General features: G+C 37.9%; 1 protein-coding gene across 3 annotated transcripts in view; it reads left to right on the forward strand.

Moving 5' to 3' along the window:
- MACIR (macrophage immunometabolism regulator) overlaps window positions 1–10,320 on the forward strand; it is a 42,540-nt gene that overhangs the window by 28,363 nt on the left and 3,857 nt on the right. For 2 of the 3 annotated variants that reach the window (XR_013924760.1, XR_013924761.1), the window contains exon 4: window positions 7,470–10,184. The gene's annotated coding sequence lies outside the window, so the exon portion shown is untranslated. Of the gene's footprint in view, window positions 1–7,469; window positions 10,185–10,320 lie in introns of those variants that run through there. The other variant, XR_013924759.1, reaches the window with a different exon arrangement.

Genomic DNA, 10,320 nt, shown 5'->3' on the forward strand with positions numbered 1-10,320 from the left:
GGCTGTAAGAAGGAAAAATCTTGATCATTCAAAGGGAGGGAGTCCTTTTGGCATCTTATCTAGTTTGCTTTAGAAAAGGCTCAGTTGGCCTTATAAAATGTTTGCTTTTTGTTGAGGGGAAAAAAAAGAATATATCCTCTGCAAGAGAGTTTATTCAGAACTTGCTTGTTTCAGCAAGGCCACTTTCTCAAAAGGTAATCTGTATTACTTTCTTTATACTTTGGCTGAAATCATAGGATCCATTCTAATGTAGTGCTGGTTATAGGTTTTTCCAGATGCATGCTGTCTTCTACCTTGATGACATTCTTTTGTAAATTATGAGTACTAATAAGGAAAGATTATTTTTTATTCTTGAACTCTATAGTAGATTTTTTTATGAAGATAAAATGCAGAATAACTACAGACAGGAGGTGTGCAATAGTGAAGTCAGATTAAAAGGAATGATACCAGCTCAGGGGAAGGGAAAAAGAACACTGAGATTTTATTGGTTTAATCCTAGTAGCAATCCTTTTTAATAGGATTTGGAGAACTTTAATATGGAATGCCCTTTGCCTTAGAAAGTAAGCTTTATTTTTTCAGCATAAAATCTTGCTGTTTTTTCAGTATTAGGAATTTCTAACTGGTCAAATGTAAACAGATTTAGGCAGGATAGCACTTTACAAAAGCAATGAGATGGCATTATGTATGGTAAGGTATACCATTCCACATATGCACTCATTGAATAAAAGGGATTTCAGTTTATGCATTTGTGCTCTAAAAAGCCAACATCTAAATGGCAGAATAAAATGCAGTGGTGGGAATCTATTTTTAAAAACAGGTCAGTCAGAAACATCTCTTGTAGTGAGTCCATGTTAGGTCTTTATATGGGATGACCCTCATAGGTCATTTTTGAATTTCATGCTTCAAACGAAAAAGAAGATATACATCAAAATCATATGTTCAAATGTATGACTATTAATAGAAAAATCTAGTTATTTCTCAACTGAATCAAGATTAGTTAAAACAATGTGGTATAAGCATGAAACCAAAACAATCTCTGTCTTAGATGTAGCATTCATCCAAGTTTCATATATAGGACAATGAAAAATTACTAGAATTTGTCCTGGTTTTGGGTGGGATAGAGTTAGTTTCCTTCCTAATAGATGGTATAGTGCTGTGTTTTGGATTTAGGATGAGAATAATGTCGATAAGACTGATATTTTAGTTCTTGCTAAGCAATGTTTACAGTAAGTCAAGGACTTTTCAGCTTCTCACCCCATGCCAACAGTGAGAAGCCTAGAGGGGCACAAGAAGTTGGGAGGGGACAGAGCCAGGACAGCTGACCCCAACTTACCAAACGGATATTCCTTACCATGTAATGTCATGTTCAGTATATAAACTAGGGGGAAATCTGGCTGGGAGCTGCTGCTTGGGAACTGGCTGGGCATCGATTGGCAGGTGGTGAGCAATTGCATTGTGCATCCTTTGTTTTGTATATTCTAACTGTTGTTGTTATTATTATTTACACACACACCCCACACACCCCTTCCGTTTCTGTCCTAGTAAGCTGTCTTTATCTCAGCCCATGAATTTCACGTTTGTTTTTTTTTCCCCAGTTCTCGCCTCCATCCCACTGAACGCAGGGAGTGACTGAGCAGCTGTATGGTGTTTAGCTACCTGCCTGATTAAACCACGACAGATTTCTAAGGGAAAAAAAAAAAGTGTTGAATTTTTGAACTGTTAACTTATAAAGAAAGATTATGGAGGCAAGGCATGTTTAGCTTAGTTTAGGAATGACTGGAGAGGAACAGTATATTCCTGATGCATTACTACTCCTCCAAAATGCAATGGTAATAATATCAACAAAAATGTATAACAAATACCTGGTACCAGGTTGTTGCAAATGTTAAAGAACACCACATAAAGGTACAAGAACCTGTGACTTAGGAAACCACGGTATTATAATGCCAACTAAAACCAATAAAATGGCAATGAGTATTACATCTTTCTTTTGGCACTTCAATATAATGAAATAAACTGATACAAGATATCATTTGCTGCATCAAAATTAGCACCATTAATTTATAAGGATGTTAACTGGAAATGAGTCTGTAAGGCAGATAAGTTATTTAATATGATCTCTGCATTAGCATAAAGTATATGCTAAGTATTATTGTGGGCTGATTAGTAAGAGGAGAAAACAAATAAAGCAAGGGGAAAGGAAGTGATACAGGGATACGTACTGATTTTTAATAATCAAATACGTGCTTTCTGTGGCTGGCCTGTGTTTTCACATGCATAGCTAATAAATTTCAAGATTGCTAAGAAGCATTTTTAAAAATAACTGGAATAAACAGATGGTTTAGGTGGTAAAGGATGAACATTTCTGTCCTTGGATATTTATTTTTATCTGTGTTTGGGACCAGAAGCTGAAATATATTTTTGCATGGTAGAAGTTTTCAAGCACTCTCAGGTGAAATGAGTTCAAATACTGCAATCCAGCACTTCATGTCTTCGCTTCCAGAGTCTAATGACACTCTCTGGAGGTGTTGCACAGCTTGGAACTGTACTGGTGTTGGTTTAGTTGCATTTCTGTGTGTGTGCACACAGCTGAACAGCTCAGTGCCCTGTAGTATTGGTAGGTGCATGGTAATGCAGCTGAAGGCAGTTTAACTTGATGGTATGTTACAGTAGTGTGTTGTGCCTGTGTTATTCCAGCATGAAACTCATGACAGAATGCAGTTATTCCTCTCTCTTCTTGAATGTTCTATCATTTAAATAAGAGGCAGTTTAAAATCACATCACTTGTGACTTGAGAATATCTAAAATGCAGTGAAAATTCAGTTAGGACTTGGAACAAAAAAATGTGGAGGGATTGTTCAACGAACTGCTGGTTACCATCTGAATTTTTTTGCCTGGGAACAGAGGGTTGGATATAGCATATTTAGTGAAGGCTGGAGAGCTCCCAATACAAATACTTTTCTGTTCTCAAAACTGCAGTGGGATGGGGAACACAGACACCATGGCCTGGCTGAGCAGTAGGAAGTTGACTCTCTCATTCAGATATTGGAGACGAGTGCTCAACTTTCTCTTCCACCTATCCAATGTAGAAATCAGGAGCATTAAGGAAACATATAAGTAAGATCAAACTTATTTTGATTCATCAGATGTGAAAAAAAAATTGTTTCCCCAGTAGGGCCTAATGTATTTTGGCCTGGATGTCACAAATGAGAATTTCTGTTTTCAACAGCTTCCTAATAATGATTTCTCATCTCAGTTATGGCACTTCTTTTTTGTTTTCTTTTTTGAGGAACAGAAAATACATACATGAAAAGAATTAAAATCCTTGGTATGGTAAAAATTAAGGGAGTTAAAATAAAAATAGTCAGAAGGAAGGATTTCATGTTGTAATAGATGTCACTCTCCCACAGCACACTGAGTTTTTAGATTGTTTCCCTGACCAATTATTGCTTAAGGCTGCTGTGTAATTATTCACTCCCAATGTTGTAGTGCTTTTATGGGTACACTGCATAAAATGGTATCCTCGAATTTACACCTTCCCTCGCAACATCTGTAAGACCACAACTAATTTGGCTACTTCAATTTAGCATTTCTTCCAGCTAAAATACCACCATTATTTTTAGGCCAATTATGCCTCCAAAGATGTAATTACTAGAATTCTCTGCAACTTTAGTTTCGTGTTAAATTTTTAATAATTGCATCTTCCCTGGATAATAAACACCTCAGGATTGAGCCTGAGACTTGGGGTTATTTTGGCCAGGATGTAGTTGTTCCTGATAACAAGGGAAAAGGTCACATTGAAACAATGGTTTACTCCAGGCCACTGTCACAAAAAGAAAGCACCTTATTATTATTCAATTCAATTATTTAACTTTGAATTAGTTCCCCTGCTAGCTGAGAATACCTGCTAATGCATGATATCAGCTGCCGTGTTCTGCTTTGTGGTCAAGGGCTGAGAACCTACAATGCAGCCAATCTAATGCCTTTTGGCTGTTTATGAGTCTCACAAAGCAGCAGACTGGATGACTCTGTCAATTTTGGCAGGAATCAGAAAACAGAACTGGAGGGACATGCTGCACACTTCCTCCTGATCCCAGTTGTCTTCTGTGGCCCAGAAGAATTTTGATGCCATGCTGAAACATTGGCACCCACGAAGGGCTTTGCTTATTTCAGCCAAGTAGAAAGGTAAGGTATAAAATAGGAAGAGGGTAATCTGTCACAGGGAAGGAAGTGTGTTTTCCTGCGCCCCAGGAGTTCTTGCTCAGGTGGGAGCCAAACTGGTGGCAACAGTGAAAGGAGAGGCATGGGAGAAAATGTTACCTTTGGCACGGGACCAAATATATAGTGCAAGCATAGAGAGAACTTGTATGTGAACAACACATAAAAACAGAAAGAAAGGGACGAATACAGTCCTGGCTACAGGACAAAAACCAAGCAGGGCAGGAGTAAATAATGCTTAAAAGAAAGAGGAAGCCTATAGAGCCATGGCATGGGAGTGAGAATTAAGTGAGGGACAGTGGGTTTTGAAAGTGGGACAACAGAGCACTTTGAGCCCCAACTTTGAACCCTGGCAGGGACCTATTTATGTGGGAATTGCAGGAGATTTCCAAAGCCAGAAGGAAGTGTCTGGAGGATTCATAGGGAATCTGGAAGAGAGGAAGAAAACAGAAAAGCAGAGGCCTCCTGGAAATGTGCAGTGAACCTGAGCTTTCAGTGCAGACAGAGCACTCAAGTCCCTTGTGCACATCACTGGTGGAGGAGTGGAGCATGCAAGTGAGGATCTGCAGGCAGAACTACAGCAAGGTAAACAGTAACGAATGCCATTTGTATAGCTAGGGTGAGACACACAATGGCTTTAGGTGGAGAGCCAGGAGCTGCTTGAAATCATATCTTCAGAAAGTTTATGTGTTTGTTTCAAAAAATCTTGAACATTTGTTTTGACTTGGGGTAAGGTATTAAACTAACGCGAAGCTTTTTGCTAGGCACTCTTTTATGCCTATAAATGTTTAGGTAGGGATTGCCTACTTCCATTAGGATCTCCAGAACAGAGGGTTTTTTTAAATCTAAGTCTAGTGAAGAAGTTAACAGCATGAAAAGTTGACATACAGTCTTAAGGGCATATTCTCAGAGTGTAATAAACAGAAAGCTGAGTGTAAGATTCATAGATTACTGAATACTCTGGATATAAATCACTTCCTGTACCATCCAAGTAGAGGGCTGTTCTTTATTTTTCTTTACCATTCACAGACTAGATAAAAATCTCGATTGAACTAAACATTAACATCAGATAATTTTGCTTAAAAAATTAAATAACATTTAAATGTTTCGTAAATTGAGTAGTGAGCTTTAAAATGGAAAATGGAAAATGTAAATACTATTTTTCTTTTTTAATGTCAGTTTTGAATCAAAATAACTGAAATCTACATGGCTTTTAAAAGTCTTTTTTACAGTTAAATCTACATATTTTAGAAAGTAGAAATTTGGTTAAAAAGTAACCAGGTCAACAGAAAAAAGTCCTATACAGTAGGACTGTACACTAATTTGTTAAAAAATTGATCTTCATGCCGTATATCTTTCTGGGTTCAGATTATCATTGTTTCCTGTATTCTTTGTGTTACATATTCTAAACATAAATTTAAAAAATGGAAAGCTGAATTAGTCAACTAAATATGTTTCTTTGGACTTAAATAAGTTTGGTTTTCCTGTTGATGCAGGTATGTACTCAAAACCCTTTGGCCAGGTTGATATGGCTGGGATATGTCTATATGATGAGCCTGGAAGGGTGTGGAGCCCACAGAAGATTGCATCCATCCTTTTATCAATCCTATGCACACACAGTGTGATTGAGGGCTAGGGCTGTTATTTTGTGCCCAGGATTTAGAATCGGAATCATAGAATCATTTAGGTTGGCAAAGACCTTTAAGATCATTAAGTCCAACTGTAAACCTAACACTGCCACACCCACCACTAAACCATGGCCCTAAGTGCTATGTCTACACATCTTTTAAATATCTCCATGGATGGTGACTCAACCACTTCCCTCAGCAGCTTGTTCCAATACTTAATAACCCTTTCAGTGAAGAAATTTTTCCTTCCCTGGCATAACTTGAGGCCATTTCTTCTTGTCTGATCACTTGCTACTTGGGAAAAGAGACTGACACCCACCTTGCTACAGCCTCCTTTCAGGTAGTGTCATTTGTTTCACCCTCAATGGATGTGAAATTTACTGTTGCATTATTGCCAAACGGAGATCTGGTGCCTTCCTGGTTAATGATCTGGGTCATCCCTGAGGTGACGTCACCCATTTAATCACCTACTCTAGTACCTGAGGTCTGGAGAACACCAACATTAACCTAACCCCTCTGATCTCCCAGTTCCATTGATGTCCCCTATTTGGAGTTGGTGAGATTTGGTAACAGTTCTGCATTCACCTTGTCTGCTGCCTTTATACTTTGTGAGTCTTGATCATATTCCTCCTCTACTTTCTTGCCTGACAAAGCAACTACTCTGGGGGATATAGTTGCTTCATTTCTGTGATCTCTTTAGTCACCATCCTCGGCACTTTGCCTTTGACTCCTCTAACACCTTATTAAGTTACAGAGGCCACACTCAAGACGTGACTGTGCTAAGGTTTTGGATATCAGCAAGACAGACAGAACCATGGGTCTCATTGCTCAGTGCCTTTTGTAACGATGGCTGACATGTTCGTGGGTTTCTTAACTGCCACTAGACATAGAGCCAAAGATTTCAGAGACTTTTCAGTGATGACTCCAGGATCTTGTTCCTGAGTTGTAATTGCCAAATATGAGTTCAGCATCTTGAAGGCAAAATCTAGATTATTTTTCCCTATAGGCATAATCTTAAATTTATCTTTGCTGAAACTCTTCTGTCACCTTTTTCCTCACTTACCTTTGCAAAGTTCTTCTGGACTATGTTGCCATTAGCATGGCATTTGACTACAGAGAATTCAGATACATGAATACAGAGAAATCTTGCACAGAAGGGGGACCTCCTACACTTCATTCTCCAGGCTAGCTATTTGAAAGCAAATAATTCTTCAATAAGTGTTCATAATCTATTTTTTTTTATGAAGTGAACTCTTTTACTATTATGTCACTTTTCTAAGTATTGCCTCAATTTTTGCAGCCTCTTCAATTTGTAATATTTCATCTTAAGAAGTGAGCAAGGATTGGTTGCATTACTTGGCTGTTGTTCTCAACAAAGCACAACAAAAAGAGAAAAGCCCTTGTATTCTTTTCTGTCTATATACAACTTTTTTTTCCTGAACTCAGTTTTGCACCTGAGAGTATATGCACAGTTTCTTGTCAACTGTGATCTCGGTGTCATTGTCATTGTTCTGGCTTGTCCTTGATTTTGCTCTACTGAAGTTCTGTTGTTTGTGTGTGTCAGCATATATCACTCTGCCGGTCTTTGTACTATCTACACCCTTTGTATTTCTTTGCTTCCAGGTAACTGATGCAACTGCTGAACAGCTTTTAGCCCTATTCTGACAATGTTGGAAATACCAATTCCCTAGAGGCAACTGCTTCTGGAGGTTTGTCACTTAATAGGTTCTCAATGTGTATTAAAATGTTGAGGTTTCGTGTTGGATGGACAAATTATAGTGTTCATTTTCCTAGAGAGAGCATAAATAAAACAAGCAGAGAGGTATCTTGTTTTCTCCCCTAACTTTTACAACATAGGTATAGCATATAATTTGAAATTTCTGTCATGCAAAATTTGGAGATACTCTCTGAAGAATCCTTATGGTTTATATTTTTAGAGACTTACAGCTCAACTTTAATCTTTTAAAGAAGTACATGATCAGGAGATGTTTAATTCTCTAATAAGGTTATAAACAATGATATAAAAAGAAAATTATCTCTTTTATGTTTTTGAAGAAATGAAGTGATTTGTTCTTTCCATTTGGGTAAGTTCCTTTTTTCATAGTTTTGAAGATGTGTCCAAAAACCTCCAAATGTATGATGACAAGAAATTGTATTTAACCTTCAGTAAGGTGCTACCCATGGTGGTCATTAATGGGAGTTGTCCCCTCTTCCTCACAATGTTTTTCTGTAACAGCAGTTCTTATAATTTAAAAATTGTGTTGGTGCCTCTTAGAGTCCCTTAAATCTACTCTAAATATTAGCTTAAGATGTCAACAAGTTTCTTCTGATAAAAAGCAAGAAAGGTTAAATTCTTTATTTACAGAACTGAAATGTAGTTATAATTTAAGACAAAAGTCATCCTCAGTTGCTCAGTTGATTAAGCTAGCCTGCAGGGCTCTCATTTAGTTCTCAACAGTCCAGGCAGTTTTTTTTCTTTAAGAAGTCTTCTCTTTTCTTCTTGTTACATCTCTATCCAATGTCTTGATTTTGGGTTGGTTTCTTTGTTTTGTTATTAAGAGGAATGAGGATTATCGATTAAACTAAGATTCTTCAGTATTGAACCCTTAGAATTAAAGGTCAAATGAAGAAAGAGGTTTCCTTACCCTGGGAGTTGTTTTCTTCTCTTTCACTGGAAGTTTTCCTTTTTTATTTTGTTCCTTGACATTTTAGAGTTTTTTATTTGACTGCTACTCTTGATGTTAGTGTGGGGAGATTTGCCATTAAATAATAAATTATTGTCCATTTAGCTTTAGCAGTTTTATACATCATTTCACTGCAGAATTTAACCTAAATCTAGTTGTAAATAACATAGAGTTAACTACTGTCATTTGTAAAGAATTTTTTGTTTCTGTGGCTGAGAACTTATTTGCAGATGTGACTTCTCCTAGAGAACTGAGTACTGCAGTTGTGATTTTTATTTTAATATATTCTCCATAATACTTAAAAATCTGTTACTCAATACAGAGTGTTTCCTAAAATACTTATACAGTATTCTTCCCCTATCTCAGAATGCAACATGAGATGCTTGGTGGCCAATTGTAATGGGAAATCTATAAATCAACAGAGAAAGACATAAGACACAAGAATTTGGACTTGGAAAATATTTTGTGTTCTGAAAAGTACGTTTCTAAAAGATGGAAATTAAAATCACAAAGGATTTTTCTTAATTTGCCTATAACAGACTGCGTTCAGACCAGTGAGATAAAGGAATCAGAAAAAAAATACTGTTCATCAGGAAAAAGTCACATTCTCTGGGTGAAACTCCTATTTTGTTACACAGTCTTTGTGTAAGTATGCTCTATGTTGCCAAAGTAATGGGGTAGAGAAGTTGTCTTAATTTGTCTTTGTAGGTTGCCAGGCATACCGTGACCTCTACAGTCAATGGTTTGACAACATAAAGACTCTGGCTCCATTCCTTGTTGACCAGTACAGCTGAGCAGTAACTAGTTTAGTTTGTTGCTGGGATGGGCTAGCAATATGCTATGATAATCTCTTTCTTTTCCACCTGTCTGCAAGAAAAGTCACAGTGCATTTCAAAACAGCTTATTCTAGAGAAGTTAGTCCTTTGGGGCTAGAATTTTTCAGCCTGTCTCTTCATGCATCTTTCCATGAGCACTATCAACAGCAGCCATGAAGGAAAAGAACAACATTCATGAAAAACTGATTTCACTTCACTTTGATCTTAGCAGAGCTGGTAATAGTGAATGATTTGGCAAAGCTTACTGTCTATCTGTGTCTAATACACAACAGTAGCCTGCACAGAAAGGATACTTATAACCTGTCCAGTCTCCTGAATTCAATGTTTTCATGAAATATATAAGAATTAAGTGTGAGCACATTGTGAATGATCTATTTTAAATACATTCCACAATTAATAGCTATAAAGCCTAAAGGTGTATCTGTAGAAAACACTGATTTCCTGTCCTGGTTCCAGTTGGGACAGAGTTAACTTCCTTCTCCGTAGCATAGCAGGTGCAGCTGTGCTGTGGCTGTGCTGTGCGAGCAATGCTGACAGCACACGGGTGGGTTTGGCTGTGCCCGGTTGGTGTCTATACTCAGTCAGGGACTTCTCAGGGTCTCAGGCCCGGCCAGCGAGAGGGCTGGGGGGGCACGGGGAGCTGGGAGGGGACACAGCCGGGACAGCTGGCCTGGGCTGCCCAAAGGGATATTCCACACCGTAGAACATCACACCGAGTATACAAACCGGGGGAAGGTGGCCGGGGCCTGTGGGTCACTGCGCAGAGACTGGCTCCGCATTGGTCAGCCAGTGGTGAGCAATTGTACTGTGCATCACTTGTTTTGTATTTTCTCTTCCCTTTGGATTTAATTCCTCACCCCTTCTCCCTCCTTTTCATTATAGCTGTTGTTGTTATTATTATTGTTGTTGTTGTTGTTGTTATTGTGGTTTTATATTATTTCAATAATTAAATTA

Source organism: Falco punctatus (assembly GCF_963210335.1).
Source record: "Falco punctatus genome assembly, chromosome: Z".
Classification (NCBI taxonomy): domain Eukaryota; kingdom Metazoa; phylum Chordata; class Aves; order Falconiformes; family Falconidae; genus Falco; species Falco punctatus.